Genomic DNA, 10,000 nt, shown 5'->3' on the forward strand with positions numbered 1-10,000 from the left:
ACTTAATTAACCTTTGAAAAACACCTTGAAAACTGGAATACCTTTTCAAAACAGCTGAAAACATCTTTGAGACTTAATTAACACTTGAAAACACTGGAAAACACCTTTGTGACTTAATTAACCTTTGAAAAACTCCTTGAAAACTGGAATACCTTTTTAAAACAGCTGAAAACATCTTTGAGACTTAATTAACACTTGAAAAACACTTGAAAACACCTTTGTGACTTAATTAACACTTGAAAGTTTAATTATCACTTGAAAAAAACACTTCAAATTTTTTAATCATTACCTGGAAAACCTTTCAAACTTAATTATCACTTAGAAAGGAAAAAAGAAACTTGGAAAATTAAATAAAACCACTTGAAAACACTAACAATTATAAAAAAAAAAGACCCAGAACTAAAAAAAAATAAATAACTACCTGGAATTTATCAGAAAAAAACTAATTATTTCACCTGGAACGACTTTTGCAACCACTTGAGCGCACCTGTCACCCACTTAGCACCACCACCACCACCACCACAAGCCACTGGAACCACCTAGTACCACCTGAAATCCTGGAATCTACACTTTCACCTGTACTGAAATCTGGAATAACCTGGAATTGTGTAGCAGCATTTAGAAGTGTCTGAGTTGAAACATTTCTTCCATACTCCAACTGTCACTATCAAAATACACTTATAAACACTTAGAACACATCAAAACACTCTCAAAACACACAAAACACCCCAAAACACACTCAAATACCCTTATAAACACTTAGAACACATCAAAACACTCTCAAAACACACAAAACACCCCAAAAACACACTCAAATACACTTATAAACACTTAGAACACATCAAAACACTCTCAAAACACACAAAACACCCCAAAACACACTCAAAACCACTCTAAACATCCCAAAACACACTTAAACACATAAAAAACATACCAAAACACTTAAATACACTTAAAACACACTTAAAACACACCAAAACACATTCAAAACACACTTAAACACTCAAAATACTCCCAAACACACTTAAAACACCTTCAAACACACCCAAACACACTCAAAACATTCCCAAACACACTCAAACATACCTAAACACACCCCAAATTACCTGAAACACCTAAAAACATCCCAAATATATCTTCATAAAACACTTGAACACACACATGGCTACCCATCACTAAAACTCAGCCACCCATCTCTTAAACACAAGGATATCCCATTTAAAACACCCATTCCTACACCTCCATTCCTGCCCATTCCAGCTCCAGTCAGCTTTTCCCCTATTCCTGTGCCTTCCAGTCAGTTCTGCCTTATTCCAGCTCAATTCCAGTCTCTTTTGCTGTATTCCTGTTAAATTCCAGTCAGTTTTGTTCCATTTCCACCCATTCCTGTTAGTTTTTCATGTATTCCCAATCCATTCCAGTCTTGCTTCCCTTTATTTCCAGTCTGCTTAGCCCAATTCCAGTCCCATCTACCCCAATTCCAGTACTCCCCAATTTCTCCCCATCTCAGCCCATCACTGCTACACCCAACTTTAAAACACTGATCCAAACACCCGTTTAACTGCCCTCCCCAACCCTCACACACCCCTCAACACACACACACACACACACACACACAAAGATACCAATAAACACACCTAAAATATTTAAAAACACACAAAAAACACTAGATACACATCTAAACACACCCAAGACAGCTTCAGGCACACTCAAAACACCCCAAAATTTACCCAAAACACCGCATAACATACCCAGACACCCCCAGGACCCCCAAACACCCCACCATGCCTCTCTCAATCACCAGTCACCACCACCTCAGCCCCACCATCAACATGTACAGCAAGGAAGGCGCAGGGGACTCAGGCCCTGACAGACACCACACTGGGGACTACCTGGCACCCTTAGCTTCTGTAGATCTGTCCCGTGTCAACACCCCTGGCGGATCTCCCTCCCCATGACCCGGCCATCACCCCGCCCTTGAGGACCCCAATTGGGAGCCCCCGGAGGACCAAGGGATGTTGCTGAGGTCACACCTGATTCCGGAATCTTGACACCCCTTCAAGATTCCGAGCCGTTTAACGAAGAGCCGCCTGACAGGTTTGTTTTGTGTGTGTGTGTAGGTTTGTACGGCTCCACTGGGTTGGGGAGTGTTGTTTGGGGAGGTGTGGTGTCAGCTGTTGTGTTCCAGAGAGGCTTGGTTCATGTTTGTGTAGGTTTGGTAAGTGTGTTTTTGCTTTATATATATATATCTTTGGTTTTTATCTTATTGTGTTATCTTTTTCTTCTTCTTCTTCTATTTGCCTTTCTTCTTGTTCTTCTTATTCATGTTTTTCTTGTTCTTATTCTTATTATTCTTCTCTTTCTGCCTCCTCCTTCTCCTTCCCCCTTCTTTCTCCTCCTCCTCCTCTGTCTTTTGTTATCCTCCTCCTCTTCCTCCTCCTCCTCCTCCTAACCTCTCTCCTCTTTCCAGGTACTGCCTTGTGTTCCTGACCTTAGTTGTGCACGGAGTCTGAACACTGATGCCTCGGAATATGTCATCACTGCCAAGAACGTATGTAGAGAGAGAGAGAGAGAGAGAGAGAGAGAGAGAGAGAGAGAGAGAGAGTTGTATTATCAATCATTCCCTATTCATTCTTTATTTCTTATTTTTGTTATTATTATTTTGTGTATCATTGAAGTGTATGTGTGTGTGTGTGTGAGAGAGAGAGAGAGAGAGAGAGAATATTAAACTAATTTATCTTATATGAATTACATATAAGGGGTGATTACATATTGGGGTGAGGGGGGGTGAGGGACACGTCTGAGTTAGTGTGGGTGTGTTTGGGTGTGTTTGGAGGTGTGTGGTGTTGTCTGGGTGTGTGTGGGTGTGTTTGCGGGTGTGTGGTGGTGTCTGGGTGTGTGTGTGTGTGTGTTTGCGGGTGTGTGGTGTTGTCTGGGTGTGTGTGTGTGTGTTTGCGGGTGTGTGGTGTTGTCTGGGTGTGTGTGTGTGTGTGTTTGCGGGTGTGTGGTGGTGTCTGGGTGTGTGTGTGTGTGTTTGGGGGTTGTTCAGAGGTGTTTGGAAGTGTAAAGGAAATGAAGTTAATAATGACTAAGAAATGAAGGAATTACAGAGAGAGAGAGAGAGAGAGAGAGAGAGAGAGAGAGAGAGAGAGAGAGAGAGAGAGAGAGAGAGAGAGAGAGATGTTTAGAAGAAGGAAGGAAGGAAGGAAAAAATTGAGAAACAGTAGAAAGAATTAATAAAAATATGAGAGAGAGAGAGAGAGAGAGAGAGAGAGAGAGAGAGAGAGAGAGAGAGAGAGAGAGAGAGAGAGAGAGAGAGAGAGAGAGAGAGTTACCTTTAATTACTATGGGGAAAAAGAAAATTAAGTCAGATTTTTAAAGATAATAATTTTTTTTTTCTTCTTAATTAAGGGTGAACTAATTGTCTTCCTCCTCCTCCTCCTCCTCCTCCTCCTCCTCCTTTTCTTCTTCCTCTTCTTCCTTCTCCTTCTCCTTCTACCTATTCACCAGTCTTTTCTCAAGGGTGTAATTGCAGAAATGTTATTAATCTGTCACTGGAACCATAAAAAACACCATTGAAAACCTGTGTTAGTTCAATGAGAGCCTTTTAAAAGAGTGTTTCTCCTGTTAATAATATAGAAATGTTATTAATCTGTCACTAGAACCTTAAAAACCCCCTTGAAAACCTGCATCACTTCAATTACAGCCTTTGGAAAGTAGTGGAGGTTCTCAAGAGTGTTTCTCCTGTTAATAATATAGAAATGTTATTAATCTGTCACTAGAACCTTAAAAACACCCTTGAAAACCTCCACCACTTCAACTAGAGAGAGAGAGAGAGAGAGAGAGAGAGAGAGAGAGAGAGATTCTAACTTAAACGTCTACTTTGATGATTGCAGAGGAAGACAGGAGGAGGAGGAGGAGGAGGAGGAGGAGGAGGAGGATAAATAATTTAGTTTCTATCTGTTTTTTTTCTTTATCTCTTCCTTATCTTCTCTCCTTCTCCTCCTCCTCCTCCTCCTCCTCCTCCTCCTCCTCCTCCTCCTCCTCCTCATCACCATCACCAGTCCTGCTAACCCATTCCCCTCCCATTACAGTTGCCATTGGGATCTTCCAGAACACAGTGTATGGGACAGCTGCCCATCTCCCATTTAGCTACACGGTGGCGGTGGTGCTGGACTCGGTAAGTGATGGGTGATGGGGAAGAAATGGGTGAAGAAATGGGTGACAGGGAGAAAATAATGTTTTTTTGTTTATTTATTTAATTTTTTTTGATGGGTAAGGAATGGGTGGTGGAGAAAATAGCGTTTTATTTATTTATTCATTTATTTATCTTCCTCCTGACCTCTTCTCCACTCAAGTAAACTATATCATGTCCCACCAATTCTCTCTCTCTCTCTCTCTCTCTCTCTCTCTCTCTCTCTCTCTCTCTCTTGAAGTTTTCTATTATTTTCTCTCAAATTAAAGAGGGGTGGTGGAGTATGACCTCTCTATACCTCACCTGCCTATCACTGAAACTTTTGAATGGAGTTTACTTTAGGAGATATTGGCAGGTTAGGTGGTCACAAATGTACCTCTCCTAGCTGAATTTACCGAGTAATTGAAATAACTATGTTTTCAGTATGGTCTCCCACACACACACAGACAAAATTAAGTCTTTAAAAATACGATATAATTGCTAATATCTTGTGTGGAGTAGGTAATGTAGGCTTCACACATAAACAAACTTGAGTCTTTAGAGAATAAGTTATAATTCCTAATATCTTGTGTGGGAAAATGTTTTGGATTCATTTTAATTAAGTCATCCTCACCCATAAAACAAAGTTGAGTTAGAGGATATGATGAACAGATTACATCAAGCATTTATCAGACTGAAATGAGTTAGGCTTGAATATTGTAAAATGTTTTGGGACCGTAAGTAAAGCAGATATGTAAAGCCAGGAGTGTTCTAGAGCAAACAGTTTTTATCTTAAGTACAGCCACTGGGATTATTTGTGTGTAATGAAAATTTGTAGACCAAGAAATTCCCCCATCCACCCAAATAAAAAAATAAAAAAGATTTATATAATTGGATTGGTTCATCATTAACACTGTCACTAAGGCATTACAAAATAAGAACATGAGAAATTAATAATGGGAAAAAATACGAAAAAAAGCCAGAGATAAATGCTAACATAACCATAACAAAGAAAATATTTAAGCCCGCGGTCTCTTCCCCTTGTAAGTCACGTAGCGCAGGGTCAAGAATGGCTTGGCTTCAAAATGTGGCTTTTTTTTCCTGCTCCCTCCTTCAGCTGCACTTTTCCCGCGGTGAGTAGAAAGATTAAGGTTAAGGGAATGTACAGATGCCTCGGTGTGCACTTAAATAGAGGAATTGTGCAAATACAATAGATATTTGTTTCCATTTGGGATTCTGTTGGTTTCTTGAGATTAATGAAGTTTTTGGTAGGAATTTGTCACTATAAGTAGCATATCCCATCAATGCAAGCTCATGAAAGACTGTCTACATTTAAAACCTTAATTTCTTAATAACAGGCTGGTGTGACTTGTATAAGGTTATTAATTTGATACTGCATGGCAAGATGTGTAGCAATGGGTGATCTTTAACCCTTTCACTGTGACACAAAGCAATTAGCAGTGCCAGAAGCAATGTGTGGAGTCCTTATAAGCATAACTAACAGAAATTAATAACTGGGAACCCATTTTGACTAAGCCATAAGCCCAGTCATCCTGGGACCACATTCCTTCATGAGTGGCACCAGGTTAGGTGGTGGTAGTGGTGGTTAGGTTAGGTTAATGACTCCCTAGGGTGTGTGTGTGTGTGTGTGTGTGTGTGTGTGTGTGTGTGTGTGTGTGTGTGTGTGTGTTATATATGCTTGTTTTTTTTTTTTTTTTTTTTTTTTTTTTTTTTTTTTTTTTTTTTTTAGGGTGTGGTATAAAATTTCAGTTTAACAAAGTACATGCAATGTTGCTTTTTGTGTTCCTGTGCCCCAGTCAAGCTTGAGTAGCTGGCTTGAGAGAGAGAGAGAGATAAACCACTTTTCACATTCCTTGTCTAAGAATGTCTAAGAATTGTCTAAGAATGAGAATTAGAATATTATGAAAACAGGGCTTTGCTGAGGTCATTAACCTAACCTAAACTACCTTCATTAACCTCCTTCATTAACCTAATTTAACCAAAAATGACCTAGCCTAACAAGTACTAATTTGCAAGTATTCACTAAATTAACTTGTACCGGGAAGGTCTCGTGTCTCGGGTCACGTCAAAGGAACACTTCAAGGGAATATTCATGAGGTGTGTGTGTGTGTGTGTGTGTGTGTGTAATAATAATAATAATAATAATAATAATAATAAACGGTTTATTCTTTAGGCAGTCAACAAAGTGAAAATGTACATTGGTGGTGGGGAAATACTTGACATTAATCCTAAAGGTAAGTCAAATCTAGAAGAGACTATTGATTGATGGCTCACACCATGGTGGGAATCGCACTGAGTCTGTACCGGTCCGTACGTGGCACCTTTAGGGGTGTTATCTTATTGTGGTGTCTGGTGGCACGAGTAGGCCGAGGCGCGTCAGGCGGCAGCATGTTTCTGAGACGTGTGTGTGTGTGTGTGTGTGTGTGTGTGTGTGTGTGTGTGTGTGTGTGAGAGAGTGAGAGAGAGGTTGTTTTCTTGTTAGGTGAGGTGAGTGTAGGTTAGGTTAGGTTAGGTTAGGTTAGGTTAGGTTCAAGGGAATATTCATGAGATGTGTGTGTGTGTGTGTGTGTGTGTGTGTGTGTGTGTGTGTGTGTGTGTGTGTGTGTGTGTGTGTGTGTGTGAGAGAGTGAGAGAGAGCTTATTTTCTTGTTAGGTGAGGTGAGTGTAGGTTAGGTTAGGTTAGGTTAGGTTCAAGGGAATATTCATGAGGTGTGTGTGTGTGTGTGTGTGTGTGTGTGTGTGTGTGTGTGTGTGTGAGAGAGAGAGTGTTGTTTTGTTGTTATGTGAGGTGAGTGTAGGTAGGTGTTATGCAGACTGTATCTTGAAATATTTCAAGGCAGCTGTGTTATTAATATGCATTGAATACACATTGACACATTGATATGGTGTTATTTGGGAGGGACTAAAGGGCATTTTAATATAATTTTAATGTTAATTTATGGGTGCAGCTAACTAAGGTTTTGTACGTTGGAGAGTGTTGGGCTGCATTCATATCCTGTGTGGTGCCTCACCTTGCATTGTACTCATATTCATTCCAGACAAATAGCCAACCTTTGAACAAGAAATAACGGGTTCAAGCTTGAAAAATTTAGGTTTAGGAAGGAGATAGGAAAAACTTGGTTCTCAAATCGAGTGGTAGATGAGTGGAACGGACTCAGTAATCATGTAGTTAGTGGTAGGACACTAGAGAGCTTTAAGAGAAGATTAGACAAGTTTATGGATGGGGATAACAGATGGAAATAGGTAGGAGTGTTTCATACAGGGACTGCCACGTGTAAGCCTGCTCCCTTCTTGCAGCTTCCCTTATTTCTTATGTTCTTATGTTCTTATGTGATTGTATGGATGGCATATGAATTATTTAATGATCATCAATGTGATTTTCAGACACACTTCAGTCACAAGATGAATGCAGTCAGCTACAGCATGACATAGACAAGCTATAGACAGTTGAGAGAGGAAGAAGTCAGTGGCACCCGCACCTCAGACAAGACAAAGCTAACAATTGATAATGAAAGGTGACATTATTCTCTTTAAAGGACTCTATTATTATTGTACCCATGAAAGCTGTTCTATTTTTTATTTATTTCTCTGTATTATAAGTATTTTGTATGTAAACTCCGATCACAATCTCATATCTTTATCTTGTCCTATCACTCCAATCCCTCCTCAGGATCCCCCTAAGTGAAGGTGCCTCTGGCGTTTTGCCTCTGCTAGTTGGGGGGACCTGAGGAGGTATTTTGCTGATTTTCCTTGGAATGACTACTGCTTCCGTGTCAGAGACCCGTCTTTGTGTGCTGAGCGCATAACAGAGGTGATAGTGTCTGGCATGGAGGCGTACATTCCTCACTCTTTTTCTTGCCCTAAACCTTCTAAACCTTGGTTTAACACAGCTTGTTCTCGTGCTATACATGATAGAGAGGTGGCCCACAAAAGGTACTTAAGCCTTCCATCACCAGAATCTCATGCACTTTATATTTCTGCCCAGAACCATGCTAAGTCTGTTCTCCAACTAGCCAAAAACTCCTTCATTAACAGAAAATGTCAAAACCTTTCAAGATCTAACTCCCCTCATGACTTCTGGCATCTAGCCAAAAATATCTCCAATAACTTTGCTTCTTCTTCTTTCCCTCCTCTATTTCAACCAGATGGCACCACTGCTATCACATCTATTTCTAAAGCTGAACTCTTTGCTCAAACCTTTGCTAAAATCTATACCTTGGAGGATTCTGGGCTTGCTCCTCCCTCTCCTCCACCCTCTGACTACTTCATGCCACCTATTAAAATTCTTTGCAATGATGTATTCCATGCCCTCGCTGGCCTAAACCCTCGGAAGGCTTATGGACCTGATGGGGTCCCTCCTATTGTTCTCCGAAACTGTGCCTCCGTGCTTGCACCTTGCCTAGTCAAACTCTTTCAGCTGTGTCTGTCAACATCTACCTTTCCTTCTTGCTGGAAGTTTGCCTACATTCAACCTGTTCCTAAAAAGGGTGACCGTTCTAATCCCTCAAACTACCGTCCTATTGCTTTAATTTCCTGCCTATCTAAAGTTTTTGAATCTATCCTCAACAGGGAGATTCTTAAACATCTATCACTTCACAACCTTCTATCTGATCGCCAGTATGGGTTCCGTCAAGGCCGCTCTACTGGTGATATTCTGGCTTTCCTTACTGAGTCTTGGTCATCCTCTTTTAGAGATTTTGGTGAAACTTTTCCTGCTGCCTTGGACACATCACAAGCTTTTGATAGAGTCTGGCACAAAGCTTTCATTTCCAAACTATCCTCCTACGGTTTCTATCCTTCTCTCTGTAACTTCATCTCAAGTTTCCTTTCTGACCGTTCTATTGCTGCTGTGGTAGACAGTCACTGTTCTTCTCCTAAATCTATTAACAGTGGTGTTCCTCAGCGTTCTGTCACCCACTCTCTTCTTATTATTCATTAATGATCTTCTAAACCAAACTTCTTGTCTTATCCACTCCTACGCTGATGATACCACCCTGCACTTTTCCACATCTTTTCATAGACGTGCAACCCTTCAGGAGGTAAACATATCACGCAGGGAAGCCACAGAACGACTGACTTCAGATCTTTCCAAAATTTCTGATTGGGGCAGAGCAAACTTGGTATTGTTCAATGCCTCAAAAACTCAATTCCTCCATCTATCAACTCGACACAACCTTCCAGACAACTATCCCCTCTTCTTCAATGACACTCAACTGTCCCCTCTTCTACACTGAACATCCTTGGTCTGTCCTTTACTTATAATCTGAACTGGAAACTTCACATCTCATCTCTAGCTAAAACAGCTTCTATGAAGTTAGGTGGTCTGAGACGTCTCCTCCAGTTTTTCTAACCCCCCCCAGCTGCTAACTCTGTACAAGGGCCTTATCCGTCCATGTATGGAGTATGCTTCACATGTCTGGGGGGGTTTCACACATACTGCTCTTCTAGACAGGGTGGAATCAAAAGCTTTTCATCTCATCAACTCCTCTCCTCTAACTGACTGTCTTCAGCCTCTCTCTCACCGCCGTAATGTTGCATATCTAGCTGTCTTTTACTGCTATTTTCATGCTAACTGCTCTTCTGATCTTGCTAACTGCATGCCTCCCCTCCTTCCGCGGCCTCACTGCACAAGACTTTCTTCTTTCTCTCACCCCTATTCTGTCCACCTCTCTAACGCAAGAGTTAACCAGTATTCTCAATCATTCATCCCTTTCTCTGGTAAACTCTGGAACTCCCTGCCTGCTTCTGTATTTCCACCTTCCTATGACTTGAATTCCTTCAAGAGGGAGGTTTCAAGACACTTAT

General features: G+C 40.9%; 2 protein-coding genes across 4 annotated transcripts in view; one reads left to right on the top strand and one right to left on the bottom strand.

Annotated features, from left to right (window-relative positions):
• The window catches only part of LOC135096647 (cadherin EGF LAG seven-pass G-type receptor 2-like), a 72,020-nt gene that overhangs the window by 43,506 nt on the left and 18,514 nt on the right, over positions 1-10,000 (bottom strand). The gene's annotated exons all lie outside the window — the stretch shown is intronic.
• Positions 197-10,000, top strand: part of LOC135096646 (uncharacterized) — a 22,274-nt gene continuing 12,470 nt past the window's right edge. Inside the window, exons 1-4 of one of the 3 annotated variants that reach the window (XM_063998334.1) lie at positions 197-2,097; positions 2,471-2,551; positions 4,095-4,180; positions 7,580-7,710. The gene's annotated coding sequence lies outside the window, so the exon portion shown is untranslated. Of the gene's footprint in view, positions 2,098-2,470; positions 2,552-4,094; positions 4,181-5,197; positions 5,308-7,579; positions 7,711-10,000 lie in introns of those variants that run through there. The other 2 variants (XM_063998335.1, XM_063998333.1) reach the window with 2 other exon arrangements.

This window comes from Scylla paramamosain, unplaced genomic scaffold (genome assembly GCF_035594125.1).
Source record: "Scylla paramamosain isolate STU-SP2022 unplaced genomic scaffold, ASM3559412v1 Contig5, whole genome shotgun sequence".
Classification (NCBI taxonomy): domain Eukaryota; kingdom Metazoa; phylum Arthropoda; class Malacostraca; order Decapoda; family Portunidae; genus Scylla; species Scylla paramamosain.